Source organism: Odocoileus virginianus, chromosome 18 (genome assembly GCF_023699985.2).
Source record: "Odocoileus virginianus isolate 20LAN1187 ecotype Illinois chromosome 18, Ovbor_1.2, whole genome shotgun sequence".
NCBI lineage: Eukaryota > Metazoa > Chordata > Mammalia > Artiodactyla > Cervidae > Odocoileus > Odocoileus virginianus.
The window spans coordinates 16,777,108-16,792,685 of NC_069691.1; the positions used below are offsets into that span (position 1 = coordinate 16,777,108).

General features: G+C 41.9%; 1 protein-coding gene across 6 annotated transcripts in view; it reads right to left on the bottom strand.

The window, feature by feature from the left end:
• The window catches only part of PIP5K1B (phosphatidylinositol-4-phosphate 5-kinase type 1 beta), a 323,645-nt gene that overhangs the window by 20,233 nt on the left and 287,834 nt on the right, over positions 1–15,578 (bottom strand). The gene's annotated exons all lie outside the window — the stretch shown is intronic.

Genomic DNA, 15,578 nt, shown 5'->3' on the forward strand with positions numbered 1-15,578 from the left:
GACCCTTCCTAACAAGGTTAACAACAAAAGCCAAAGGAATTCAGGTATACAGTACTGGAGAGTCCTTTATGGAAGGGAAGCCACCTTGTTTTGTCATAATATGATAACCAAAGTTAAGTAACTGGTCCATTATTCTTGCCTGGAGAATTCCATGAACAGAGGAGCCTGGTGGGCTACACAGTTCATGGGGTCCTGAAGAGTTGGAAAAAGACTAAGCATGCACACACACACACACACAAACATTCAGTTCAGTTCAGTCATTCAGTCGTGTCTGACTCTTTGTGACCCCAATGGCCTCAGCTAACATTGATAGTGTTTAAATTGGGAATTTAGTGGCTCAGGAATGTACAGTCTTCCCCCCTACTGAAATAAAAGTTAGTTATATTTTTAACCTGTGGAAATTTTCCATATGATGGTTTTCAGGAACAAAATATCTACACACAATGGTGGAAGAGTCTGATGTTGGTGTTAGAAGAGGTGGGCTAGGGGGCTGGCACTTTGCCTGGGCACCAGGGCTGAGAGCAGGAGAGAAGTCTGGCGGCCTCACTCACCTCCCCATCACCAGGACCCATCACCTCTGGGGGCTGAGCTCTTAGCTCACTCCATTGAAAACTCCCACCTAAAGTCACCCCCTGGGCTTCTTGTCTGAGCATCCCAGATAGATAGGTAACTTATTGAGGACATTATACTCCTCAGTCCTCTGTCTTCTGGGCACGGCACATAATTCTACTTCTGTACATACCTACCTGTTAATTGAAGATACATGAAATAGAAGTTCTGAGCTCTTCAATATTAAAAAAAATTTCTCAAAAGAATTATATGGATCTTATGAAACCAGGTTCATTTGTAGAACACATAACACAAAATTGTGAGACTCCAAACTAGTAGTAAGAGGAAATGGAAGCAGGGAATCTCCCATAGGTTTTCCATTTGATGATACTTGAGAATTTGGAAACTCAGAGATGAAGCCACTTCACTTTGGCTTGATATAATTTCTCTTTAAATTCTAGACACAGAAAAGAAAAGTCCTCTTGCTTTTCAAAAACCCAAGATGGGTTATACGAGGTGGGAAACTGTGTTTTGATTGATTTTCAAAGATCAAGGTGAATGTGGCCTCTTTCCACCGAGCTGTTGACTTTATATTGTAAACCCTTACAGATTTCTTGGGTTAAATAAACCATCAGGTTTCAAGGGATTCTGTTTGGAGAGGCACTGCATGGTAATGAATGTTGCTCAGGTTATTTTCTGGATCAAGAGCAAGGATGCTGTGATGGGCTTTAATTGGCTTTTGCCTCTTTACTGCTAAGATGCCACTCACTAATCCCATGGGTTGGGAGCAGTCCTGCCTGGTTAAGCCTTATGAGAAAGATGAATGCTTTATCTACTTAAACATCAAAGCAAGAAACAAAGTGGTTGGAAAATACGTATAGTTCACATTTAATACAATTAAAAAAATCTCTCATGGCTTCTGGGTTATTTTGTAACCATAATTTACTTGATGAGGTTCAAATCTAAGCTTCTCTCATCTTGTCTGAGTTTTTGGTCATGATTTTAAATTAATTCCATCCTAAGATTAAGGGTATAACCAAGATATTCTACAAGTGCTTTTTAAAATTTAATTTTTTAATAGCATACCACCTGTAGTATAAAATATAGCAAAAAGTAATCCTTTTATTTTTTTTTTTTTGGTCCTTCTGTGATTCAGAGTTTACCTCCCTAGCAGTAAATCCTTTTTGTAAGTATTTTTCAACCTAATATTTGTTTTACTTTTGAAAACTATGAATGAGTCACTAGGATGGTTAAAACCAAATACAAATAGAAAAACAATTAATTTTCTTTGGGGTTTAACAGGTACATTTATCAGCTTATGGTCAGTTGCTCAGTTGTGTCTGACTCGTTGCAACCCCATGGACTGTAGCCCACCAGATTCCTCTAAGGGATTTTCCCAGCAAGAATACTGGAGTGGGTTGCCATTTCCTTCCCTAGCTATTTTAGCTAAAATATAATAGATTACAGAGAAAATACTATATTTCCTTAACACCATATGGTCAAATTTAATAACATCCATCAAGCATATTAAAAGAAAAAACCTTCTGTTAATCTATTCTGTTTTGCACATATTAGAATAATATCCTATCTTAGTAAGAAGAATATTCTGAGCATCCTTAAATTTGGGGGACAAAAATGAGATATCCAGAGTCTATAAGAACCTCTTGTAGTACAACAGTAAAAAGACAACTCAATTAAAAATGGTCATAGGATATGAATAGACATTTCTCCAAAGAAGATATACAAATGGCCAATAAATGCATGTCAAGATGCTCAACATCATTAGTTATTAAGAAAATGCAAATCAAAAGCACAATGAGATACCACCACTTCACAGCCACTAGGATGGCTATAATAAAAAAGACAGATGATATGGAAAAACTGGAGCCCTCCTATATTGCATATAGGCATGTAAAATGATGAAGCTAGTTTGGAAAACATTTTGGTGAATCTTCAAAACCATACAACTCAGCAATTCCACTCCTTGGTATATATGTAAGGAAAATGGAAAAATATATGCCTACACAAAGGATTGCACATGAACATTCACAGCAGCATTACTCATAATAGCCACAGAGTGGAAGTAACCCAAAAGTCCACCAGTTGATGAATGGATAAGTAATTCATACAATGGAATATTACTTGGCAATAAATATAATAAAGTATTATATATGCAGCAATATAGGTGGACCTTGGTAAGTGAAAAAAAGCTGGTCATAAAGGAACTCATATAGAATGGTGGAGAGATGCTATATTGCAGGCTGGGGAAGCTGGGGACCATCTGCAGTGTCCCAGGGCTAGCGCTGATGATGCAGGAGCCAGAGGTAAGGGGACATCTATCCTGGAGGATGGTCTGCCTAGAAGATGCAAACTGCTGGCTCACAGACCCAGGCTGGCTGGGAGAAGTATGTTTTGGGCCCAAAGAGATTTTTTTAAAAAATTTGAATGATTGCTAAATTAAGTAACAGGAAATTCCTACAAAATCCAGTCTTCCACAGATTCTAATGAGAAACGAGATGGGCAGGCAACTCCAAGCCCACATTTGTGAGTAGCGATGAGGCTGAGGCATGTCCCCTCCATTGTTCCAGGGTCCCTACTGCTGTCTTCTGCGTCACACACCTGGCCTGTTCTCGCCATTGGCATCATCTCTGCCTGGTCCCTCTGGATGTATGCCAGCCCAGCATCCTTACTGCACTGTATGAAGAAGCTGAGGCTTGAGAGGCATAGTAACTTGCTCAAGGTCACACTGGAGTTGCATAGAGCTAGAATATGAACTTTGTTTTCCAATTAAACACCTTTTCTATGGTCACCCCTGATGAAATTTTAGAAATTTGCCACTGTAGAAATTGAGGGAGCTGAGACCAATGTGCCCAGGAGCTTGAGGATCATCCCATAAACCAGCAAAAACATATGCGGATGTGATGCTTGATGTGAGCTGTGGAGATCTTTTGTTTGAGAAGAGTTATGATGGCCAGAGAGGTTTGAGGAAAAGCAAGTAGGCAAAATATGCTGTACAAAGCAACATATTTCTCTTTCTCAAAAAAGTTAAAATAGAATTACCACACGAGCCAGTTATCTTGTTTCTGGATATATACCCCAAAGAACAGAAGACAGGGCCTCAGATATTTGTTCCCTCAGTGTTATGGGCTGAACTGTGGGCTCCCCCTCAGCCTCCATTATATCTTTAAGTCCTAACTCCCAGTACTTCAGTATGTGTCGGTATTTGGAGATAGGCTCTTTAAAGAGGTATAATTAAGGTTAAGTGAAATAATTGGGATGGCTCTAATTCAATATGATTTGTGTCCTTACGAGAAGAGGAGGAGAGGATTAGGACTTGGACACACAGAGGAAAGACCATGTGAAGAGGAAGAAGACGGCCATCTACATGCCAAGGAGAGCCGCCTCAGAGAAAACCAACCTTGCTGACACCTTGATCTTGGACCTCCAGCCTCCAGAACTGTGAGAAAATGCATTTCTGTTGTTTAAGCCTCTTGGTCTGTGGGACTCTGTTATGGCAGCCCTAAAATTAACACCTCAGTTTCACAGCAGCCTTATTCACAGTGACCAACAGGTGGTATAATTTCACCGACTTCCTCACGTAAGTAGTCAAATTCAAAGAAGGGTGGTTGCCAGGGGCTGAGGGGAGGTGAAATACGGAGTTTAGTGGCCTAAGAGTTTCAGTTTTTCAAGATGAAAAAGTTCTGGAGACTGGTTGCACAACAATGTGAATGTACTTTGAATGTTGAACTGTTCACCTAAAAATGGTCAAGATGGTAAATTTTGTGTTATGTTACCACAATTTTTAAAAAGTAACATTAAAAATGAATATCTGATAGTTAACAAGAATAGAGGTATATAAGCTTCTAATGTTTTAACACTTAAAAAAGACATGTAAACATTTAGCACTGTGTAAACAATTAGGCATTTACAAAGTCGCATTAAATGCTCTTGGAATAATCTGACATTAAATAGCAAAAGCTATGTAACCAATTAATCTTTTAAAAAATATTTGTTATCTTCATTTTTCAGTATGTACTGGGTGATATCCAAGTATAGAACTGGCATTTTGCTTCCCTAAAAATCTTAGATTAGGTCCTGTCTGCTGCCCAAGAAAGGATGAGGATACACTTCAGGGAAACAGATACCTCAGCTGGTAAGGCATTACAAGCATGGCTCAGCCGGGAAAAAATTCGTCTGCAATGTGGGAGACCTGGGTTCGATCCCTGGGTTGGGAAGATCCCCTGGAGAAGGGAAGGGCTACCCACTCCAGTATTCTGGCCTGGAGAATTCTGGGTCGCCAAGAGTCAGACACGACTGAACGACTTTCACTTTCACCATCTTTGCTTTGAAATCTGGTTTTTCCTCTTAGCTGTATATGCAATACTGGATGAGTTTCTTAACCCCTCCAGTTACTGGAAACTCCAGTTTCCTACATGTAAAATGAGAATAATAACACTGAACATGCAGGATTACTGGAGTAACAGCAAACGTCCAACACAAATACCCATTTTTGCACATTGTATTCTAGGCCCCAGGATGCAGTAGAGATTAAAAAAAGATCTCTGACTCATGGAACTTACATAGCATTGAGGAAAACAGGTAATAGGAGGAAAATACTTAAAATATATAGTATGTTGGTCAAAAGCACTAAGGAGAAAAATACAGCACAGAAGAGAGAGAGGTGAGTGAGCAGCATAGACCATTCTCAAGCAGCACAGTTTCCCTCCTCTGCCACTGGAGTTTTCAGGGCCTTAGGCATGAGTCAGAAACCAGGGGACACATCCAGGTCCCCTATGCCCCATGGGGTACTATCAAGGTCTCTGAAGCCTCACTGAAGCCCCTTTCCCTGGGTAGGGGCAGGCACAGGTACCTCAACTCCCTTACAGCTCTAAAGATCACATTCAAACTGCCAACTCTTCCTGGCTTCTCTAACTTCGCTCAAAGACTGTAGGTAGGTAGTCAGCTAAATGGTTTCTCACCACTTCCTTCCCATGCCCTGCAATCTCACACCTTGCTTTTGTTTTGGGTCTCTGCTGAAACGGATAGTCAAAAATACTTCATTTTAACATTCTGCTGCTGTTTTTAGCAAAGAGGTTAGTAAAGGTTATACATGAAAGTGCTTCACACAAGGACATAAAGTATTATCTGGGGTTTAATAATCTTTTTACTATATACTTGAATGTGCATGTGTTTGTCCATTGCTACTTAAAAAATTAATGAAGTACAATCCATAAAAGAGTAGGAAATAATGCAAGAATAAACCATCCAGTGTAAACAAACGCATCGGCAGCCTACAGCAAATTCCTCTTCCCTTGAAGATGCCCCAAGTAGAAAGGTAAAATATGTTCTAAAAGGGATTTTCACTTAAATGTTTATGTCACTGATCGATTTCATGTTTGTTTCTCTCCAGTTCTGACACTGGGAGTAGTCTTGCTATTGCTCCTTTCCTTACTTCACTGTTGACTTTCTTGGGCACACGCCTATTTGGAATTGGTTTCTAAGGTCTCTGGCTGAGAGTTTTCCAGATTCCATCTTAGGGGTCACTTTCTCTTAGGAGGAGTGCCTTCAAAACTTGGCAATCTGGTCAGAAGGCCTGCCATTTTTCAGCCTCGCAGCTTGGGAAGATCCATTTCTAGAAGCAATTTTATGTGAACAAGTTTGAGTCTGGCTGGCTGCCTGGGTTCTGCACCATCAAGTTTTGCCACAATTCCCTCAATTTAGATAGTCTGAGGGCTAATTGCACCTAATTTGCAGCAAGGCGCTCAGGAAACTGTTAATCTATCTAGTTTTTTTCCGCCCTCATAAAAGCAGAGGCGCTGCCAACATTCTTCAGCTGCTGTGGTCTCTGCACACGTCACAAACTTGTCACAGGTTAAGCAGGATAAGGAGGGGGAATTTTATGTCCTCCTAGCTCCCTCTGGGAGCTGACGTTAGTGGCTCTCTGATGCCACTCAGGCCTCTCTGTCATTTACAAAATTGTTCCTTTCTTTTACCAGCAACATTAGTTTGGCTTCACTGGAGAATATTAGCCTGGCTGGACTGCTGAAAACAGGCATAGGTAATTTTATAGCCTGGAACACTCTGATTTCTGTTTGCAGACATAATGAGTGTTTTATAGCTAATTCTCATGGGGGCACTTGCTCAGAGGACATATGGTACAAAGCACTGTTTTTGTCTTTCAAAAGTTACCCACTCACTGCCTTTTTTGTCAGAGTAATAACATAATATATCATATGATACAGATGACTTATGATAAACAACCTCCTGCTCCCACCCGTACCCCAGTCATCTCCCCAAGGGCAATGCCTTTCACCATTTCTCTTTTTAGCCTCTCGGTGGTTTCCTTCATATCTTTTGATGAATCAGGAAATAAAATATATTATCAACCCAAGGCAGCATCTATTGATTCAATACAAAGGACGTTTGCCTCCTCCTACTTTGCACTTCCTCCCAACATTTGCTATTTATATTTTATTTATTGTGTAACTGTAAATCATATACTTAGTAACCTTTTCTATCCCATCAACCGTATACCATATATCTTTAATTTCCCACATTATTTAATCTTTGTCCTTGCCTTCCCACTTTGTCATGGCTATTAGTATTTATATTCCTTTATTCTTATCTTGTAGCTATAACCAAGTTTTCTATGCTTTGTCCATGGATTGATTCTAAAAATAGAAAATCGCTCCATAGAGTTTATTATTATGACTTGAAAATCTTGTTAATGCCTAGGCAACAGTGAGTTCAGTCAGTTCAGTTTGAGTTAGGTTTACATTTTCCTCTCTAGATTCAAAAGCATGATTGCTGGGCCATGCAAAGAAACATGTTTCCAACATCAAGGTTAAATGGAGTTTTTAAAAATCTTTGCTTAAATTTATACCATGTTTTAGGCTGCTTCATGTTTGGAGGTTTTTGCCCTTTAGAAATGGACTGAGTGCCATGGGGGGTAAACCTAGGGAGCATCTGGGCTAAGGGTGGAGGCCTGAATACCAGCCCTGCTTCTTCGATTATTAGTTATAATACTGGGCAAGTCATGACTCAGCTCCCAGTTCCTCCTCTTCAAGTGAGAATGCAGTCCCCACCCAGCCCACCTCCCAGGGCCGTCGATCAGGAGGACCAAGTCAGACCCTGCAAGTGAAAGGCTGGCAGAGGATAATGCTCTTCTGTCTAAACTTTGACCCAGGGTGTCACTATGACTTCTACCTCTGGGACTCTGCTTGTTTCCTGGGGGACGGTAAGTGTGTCTGAGGAGGTTGGCTTTATCGTAACACTTGGGGAAGAATTCTTTTTCTGCTAGTCTAAGTTTAGCTACCTACCGGAATACTGACTGATGATAAGAAATGTGGACAGGAAAGCTCTCCTCGCAGAGAAAACCCACAAGTACAGCCTAGCCTCACGTGAAGGCTACAAATACTTGTTCAGTCCTAGAGACACATGTGCTTATGAGCAGGTCCCTCCCTGCAGGACTCAGGCACTTCTGATGTGATGGTCAAGCCAAGGTCACATGCGTGTCTTAGAAAAGCTCACCTCTGGCTGGCGTGGCTCGAGGGTGGAGGCTGCTCTAGGGTGTAGAGTTCTGAAGCCCTGGCACAGCGGTTCCCAGCTGCAGCCGGGAGAGTGTCGGCCTGCAGCAAATCTCATGCCCTTGCCAGGATGAGCGTCTCCCTCACACGAGCTCCGGGGCTGATTGTATAGGCACATCTGCAAGACCCCTGGTGTGGACCCAGAGCACTGGGGAGCCCTTGGCCATGGCTACTGCATACAGAATACCACCCACCTTCCTAACGCACCCTGCCAGGCTTTCAGCAGGATCTGCTGCTTGCTTTTTCTGTCTTTTCTCCTTTGCAGCCATGAGCATGGCTGCTGCTCTTCCCCGCTCTCCCACTTTGGCTATTTTTAGACAGGGAGCCTGCCTGTTTCTAATGAAGGCAAGCAGAGCGGCAGGCTCTCTCTGGAATCGAATGACGGCCACCTGTGGGTCTAGTGCTGGGGTTTAACCCGCCTCTCTCCCTGCGTTAAGTGTCGCCCGAGGCACAAAGACCGCTGGAGACCCAGTGCAGAAAGCTGCGCTTTGAACTGGCAGGGGCAGAGAGCAGCGAACAGCGTGCTGCCAGGTCTGTTAGTTCCGGGGACAGGAAGCCACAGCTGCTGAGAAAGCTAAAGCAACGGAGCTCCTGCCCCCAGCAGCCTCAGAAGCAGGCAGAGGAAGGAGGCAGGGCCCTCCCTTTGAGGAAAGCGGGTGTGCATCTGTGGGTGGTGGCTGCAGGGAGAATGCTTTCAAGAAAGAACCCCCATCCAAGTTCAAGGAACTTTTCCACCGTCTATCTCCAGGAGATTTTATTTTTCTTTTCAACATCCTCCCACACACATTTTAAAGCTAGCAGTTCTCCACGGATGGTGATGTTTATACTGTGATGATTGCATTACAGACATTATTTCGTTTAATCATCAGAGATCACCCTGTTAGGCTGGGTCTCTTCCTAGTTATTTTGTACATGTGAGTTTTAAGGCTAACGTGTCTAACCGCAGTTAATAAATGGTGGTACTGGATTTGAACCAGGCCTGCTTGGGGAGCTATACCATGCCCTATACATGTTGCCTCAAGCTGTCTGAGCACTGAGGAGAATTCGTCCTTTGCTGCGCTCCTAAGATATTCCCAGCAATAATGATTCAGTTATAAAAGAAAAAAGAGATATATAAATCTGTTTCCAAGTGACAAATCTATTATCATAAATCAGTCTTGATTATCTGGCTTGAGAGGCAGGAATAGATATGAAAGAAGAGCAAAAAGAATTTTTTATATCCCCCACCATGGGCTCAGTCACTTCAGTCATGTCCGACTCTTTGCAACCCCATGGACTGTAGCCCACCAGGCTCCTCTGTCCATGGGATTCTCCAGGTAAGAATACTGGAGTGGGTGGTCACGCCCTCCTCCAGGGGATCTTCCCAACCCAGCGATCGCACCCACGTCTCCTGCACTGCAGGTGGGTTTTTTTTACCACTTAGCTACTGGGGAAGGCCCTGGATACTTTGTACACAGAAATTAATTTGAGGTGGACCACAGACAAAATGTGAAACCCGGTGCTTCCTTGCTGGCTCAGTGGTCAAGAATCTGCCTGACAGTGTAGGAGACAGGTTCGATCCCTGATCCAGGAAGAGTCCACATGCTGCATGGAACAACTAAGTCCATGGGCCGCAACTACTGGGTCTGTGCTCTAGACCTGAGAGCCACAACGACCGAGTCCACGCGCCATAACTACTGAAGCCTGTGTGCCTACAGCCTGTGCTCAACAAGGGCGGCTGCCATAATGAGGAGCCGATAAACCACGGCCAGAGAGTAGACGCTGTGACACAACTAGAGAAAAGCTCGCACAGCAATGAAGACTCAGCACAGCCAGAAATAAAAATGAATGTGAAGGCGAAAGCCATTAATCTTCCAGGATAAAACAAAGGGGAATGTCGCCTTGACCTTGGGTAGTCATGTCTAGGAAGGGGCGGAAGGGAACTTCTGGTAGGATAGGAATATTCTTTATCCAGAGCTGGGTGATGGTTACTGGAATGTACACATTTGTCAGAATTTATGGAACTACATACTTAAGATCTGTGCATTTTGCTATATACAAATCATATTTCAACAATGAACTGTCCACATCAAAAAACTATCTGCTTTTCTATTCACAAAACTATAAATCATCCATTCAAACATACACCAAGTGCTGACTTCACCCACTTACTGTGCTAAAAGTGAAAAGTTGGTAAACAGTTCACACATGGCTGAATCACTGACTTAAGGAGCTTTCAAGAAAGTTGGTGAGATGAAAAATGTTAAAAAGAAGAAAATGACTTATATCTATCATTAGCATCAAAAAACGCAAACAAATCCCCACTCAAAACAACAAAAAATGAAAAACCTTTACAAAGTAATTTCTAGTGGACTTCATAAAACTGAACACTTCCTATTCTTCTCGTGAGATGGCCTTTCCTGTTCATGTTTGGTAGAGTCTAAAACCAGAATTGGTTTTCTCCCCAGGGCTCTTGTCTATGAAGCTGAGAGATAATATAGTTAAGTAGGTCCCAGAGGTAAGGCTTACGGCTGCCCTGGTGGCTCAGATGGTGGAGACCCAGGTTCAATCCCTGGGTTGGGAAGATCCCCTGGAGAAGGAAATGGCAACCCACTCCAGTATCCTTGCCTGGAGAATCCCATGGACAGAGGAACCTGGCGGGCTACAGTCCATGGGATCCAAAGAGTCAGACATGACTGAGCCGCTAACGCACACACAGAGGTAAGGCTTAGGGGGATAAAAAAGACTCTAATATGAGTAGTCCACAAACACTGCCAGATAAGTGGCCTGCACTGAAAACAGTACCTTTGCACCACAAAGGCAACAGGAACTGGATACCCTTTAATTCACAAGAGACTCATGGCCTCCATGGAATGTGGAAGAATAAGCTAGAACAGGAGGCAGGGCAGATGAATTCTGGTACTAACTCAGCAATAAGTGTGGTGTGTGCTCTCTTTGGGTAAGCTGTTTAGCCGCCCGGAGTCCCAGTTCCCTCCTCTGTAAAAAATCAGGGCTTTGAACTTGGTGAGGTCCTTCTATCTTTCAAAAGCTTTGATCCTTAGCCTAGTTGGCCCTTGTTCAACTTCCCCAGAAAACCAAGCCTGAGGTCACAGCAGTCTATCAGGAATATAGTATGCAGAAATGGAGATGCCCATGCTGTGTAAGCTAATGGAACCACTAAAGGTTTAAGGTAAAGTGAACAAATAATTCTCAACCACAGCACCCTTAACCTCGACACTGCACCTCAATGACTTAACTCCCACAGATGAGGTCTGTAGTCAGATTCTCTGCAATCTCTTTATACTTGCTTCCTATCAGGATTGGAAAAAAAAATCCAGAAAAAGTAAGCCTTATTCAGAGATGATACTATAGGTTAAATTGTGTTCCTCTAAAATTTGTATGTTTACAACCTAGCTCCCAGGACCTCAGAATGGTGACCTTGTTTGGGAAAAGGGCAATTGCAGATGTCATTAGTTAAGATGAGGTCATAAGAGGAGATTTGAACAGACATGCACACACGGAGAAGGACATGTGAAGATGAAGGCAGAGATCGGGTGATGCCTCTGTAAGCCAAGGAATGTCAAAGACTGACAGGAAATCACCAGAAGCCAGGTGACAAGCATGAAACATTCATCCCCATGGTCCTCAGAAGCAAGCAGCACTGTGAACATCTCAGACTGCTGGCCTCCACAACGGTGAGAAAACACACTTTTGTTGTTTAAGCCACATGGTGTATGGTGCTAGCAAACTAGTCCAGATGTTATAAATGCTTAAAGGACAACCCTGCCTGGCCAGGGGGCTGGCTCACTAGCTTTCCCTCCCTTTCCCTAGCCCAGAGCAACCCCAGGGACCACAGCCCACCAGGCTCCTCTGTCCATGGAGTTCTCCAGGCAAGAATCCTGGAGTGGGTTGCCCTGCCCTCCTCCAGGGGATTTTCCTGACCCAGGGATCGAACCCGAGTCTCTTAGGCCTCCTGCATTGGCAGGTGGGTTCTTTACCACTATCGCCATCTGGGAAGAACCACCAGTAACCTCAGCCTTCAGGAAATTTATAATTTGTGTGTCTGAAAAGAGTATTTACCATTCCTATTCTTTTCTAAACACCATATTTCCTATTTTTAAAAAGCAAGTAACCAAATATTTGTTAAGCCTTTATTACTTAACCAGGAATCTTTAGATAGTGTGTGTGACTTAGCTATCGGACTTCGCTGAGGTCCTCCTTATGTCAGTATGCTAAACATGTACAGGGTGGAAATGACCACCGTCAGCATGTAAGTGGCATCATCTAGTCCAAACCCATATTACTACCAGTCTGCAGAAGCTACTGGAAAGAATATGAGGAATGATTACAAGGCAGCTTTACCATCACAGATGTACACTGTAATTATCACTGTTCAGGGCTATTAGGAAACCATAAGCACCATTGATTTTCAGTGGGTCTTCTAGCTTCAGAGAGGCGCAGAATGACTGGAAGGTTTCTCATACGTGGTCAGGCCAATGCCAAATTAATTCTAAGCTCTGACTTGAATAATCGGAAAATGTCACAGAAACTACTAGCCTCTGCTGGACAGGTCAATTCCCTGTCTTGAATCATTAGGAACATAAGCAGTTTAGGGAGAGAGAAGCGCCCTAGTTTGCGAAAGATGGGAGGTGGCTGGCTGAGATGGGGGAGGTAAAAGAGTACTGGCATCTCTGAGAAAAACTGGGACTCATTCTACTTCAAATCATGGCTCAGGTTTAATTATTTCTGACAGTGGTCCTTTCATACACTGAACCCCTTCCTGTAAGTTAAGGAATAAACTAGGTGCTTTAGAATCCAAGGTCAGGACACCCCAGTAGTTACAACAGTCACTCTCCAATGAACGGCACTAGAATGTACAGGACCAGGAAGATGCTGTTTTACCCATCTGCTGTTCCTGAAGCAGTTGCTCCTAGAACCTATAGCTTAAGAACTACTGCCTTACAGACATAGGAAGAAATATACTGCATGATCTCATTTATCCGGGACGATTTCAGGTACGTACACACACACACACACACACACACACCCTTCCAGTTATAAGATGAATAAGTCCTGAGGATGGAGTGGATGGCATGGTGCCTGGAGATAATGAAGGACAGGGAAGCCTGTTGTGCTGCAGTTCACAGGGTTGCAAAGAGTTGAATACAGCTTAGCAACTCAACAACAACAACACTGTTACGCCTTAAAGTTGCAAAGAAAGTAGATCTTAAAAACAAATCAAATCAAACCAGCCAAAACAAAGAGACACAAAACATAGTCCCTACCTTTAGTAAATAAAACCAACTCTTAGCCTCAAAAAAAAAAAAAAAAAAAAAAAACTATGTGAGGTGACAAATATATTCATTATCTTGATACAGTAATCATTTCACTATGTATAGCAAATTATTATGTTGTATGCCTTAAATATATACCATTTTTTATTAAAGATATATACTGTAAAAACAGTTCTAGGGGAGAACAGTTTGTAATCACCCATGCAAAACAGGAAATATGTGTTCTAAATATATTTAGCATGATAAAACTTTGATGAATTGCATGTGTATCATTTCCTATTTAAGTCTTGGGAAGCTACTATTTTAGAGAAATTGGTCATCGACATTCATATTAATGTATCAGATGGTCATAAATAAATACTAAAATCCCCCAGAAAACAAAAAGGAAAAAAGAAAACCCAAACTGGCTTAACAGAATGGTAAGGCAGTGGGATGTACAGTCCAGACGTGGTGTGGTGTGTGTCTGCAAATGACTGGACAAGAATGGCCCATCCCGGGAAGCCTGGCAAAGCATGAGGAAGATATAGGTCACTGCGGAAGGGCCTTACCCACACCTTCAAGGACTGACACTGGCATTGCCCTGCAGCTGATATTGAGAGTGCCTGGAAGGGTTGGCATCCGGCTCTGTAGGCTGGACCTAACTGATGTTCAGGGGCTCTGAATATGACTGACTTTACTGGATCAGAAATGAGGCATTTACCACGTGTCACACACAAGAAATGCTACCTTCCAGAAAGCACACATAAGTCAACTAATAAATGATTAGGCACTTGGCAAAACATCACAGAAAGGTAACCCACTATTTCACACTGTTCATATACCAGACTCTTTGTTATGTATAAATGTGCTTTGCAATCTGCAAATGCAAATAATAATGTTTAAAAGCTGTCACTGAACTTACACCCTTTCCCATTTATTCTTCCTACTCTGAAGAAGTCTGTATTATCCACTTCATCTATATTATCCACTTTAGGGGCTTGATTTAAGCTCTAGTTATTTTGGATAATGCCTATCTTTCATATGGCATCTCTACATCCTATTAAACGTGAAATTTCTCAATGGCTATTAATAAAAATGCTCTCTTACCATTTAGAGTCCTGCACAGCATTTCCTTAGATGATGTAGTTATATGACATGTGAGTTGATTTAGGAAGACGTACCTGAAAGCTTTGATTCTCCCCTTGTGGTTTCCGTTTCTAACCAGTGTCACTTAGCTGCAACTTAGGCATTTATTCCATCTGAGATTATTCTTTATCATATAATAACTTTCCTTATTTATCACAGGTGACGGGAATACTTTATATTCAAGTGTCTACTATGCTCCTTGCCCTTGGAAGGTCCTCTGCTCCAGTAAAGCTGGAGGGGCCTAAATATACCTTCCTCATGTCCCCCTGTCTCTAACAATAAAAGCATTTCGAGAATTCAGTCTCAGAAATTATAAAGTCTGTCACTTGTGTTGAATACATGTTAGCTGTTATCAATATGATCACTAAAGATAATTATAATATGTATTTTTATGGAGTTCATAAGGAATGGTGTACTGGTAAATATTTAACAACTAGAATTCTGGGGAAAAGTGTGTATGTGTATATGTTTATAATAAACTTTACTGACAAAAAATGTGTAACACAGAGTGTAAAAATAATAATAAAATATTCCGTAGTCTTTACTGTAAATTCCATATAACCAACTGATGGTCACATAATGCTTTTGTTCATTTTGGTAGAACTTCTACATCCACAGTCACTTTGTGACTGCAATTGATGACCATGTACTTGTAACATGATGTTGGTTGGTATTTTCCTTTACATTAATAAAACAAAAATGAAATAAGGACATCTGTAAGAAGTTCACTCATCTGTCAATGATACGAGCTACTTCTCTGATGAATGGAAAAATAGTTTTCAGATAATGGAAGACTACTTCCTCAGTCTTTTATGCTATTGACAATGCAATGGCTATAGATATGACAGACTTGGAAGGTTTAAAAAGAGATAATCAATAAAACAAATCTAGTCCTAACTTACAGTGCTTGACAACTGCTGTGGAATAAATACTTCTACTTTAGTTTACCAATGTGATGTCACTGAATGAGGAGCTGGAATGAAATGCACTGTAGGTGTGACTACCTAGCATTCCCGCTGAACAGATCCAACCTACGTAAACAACC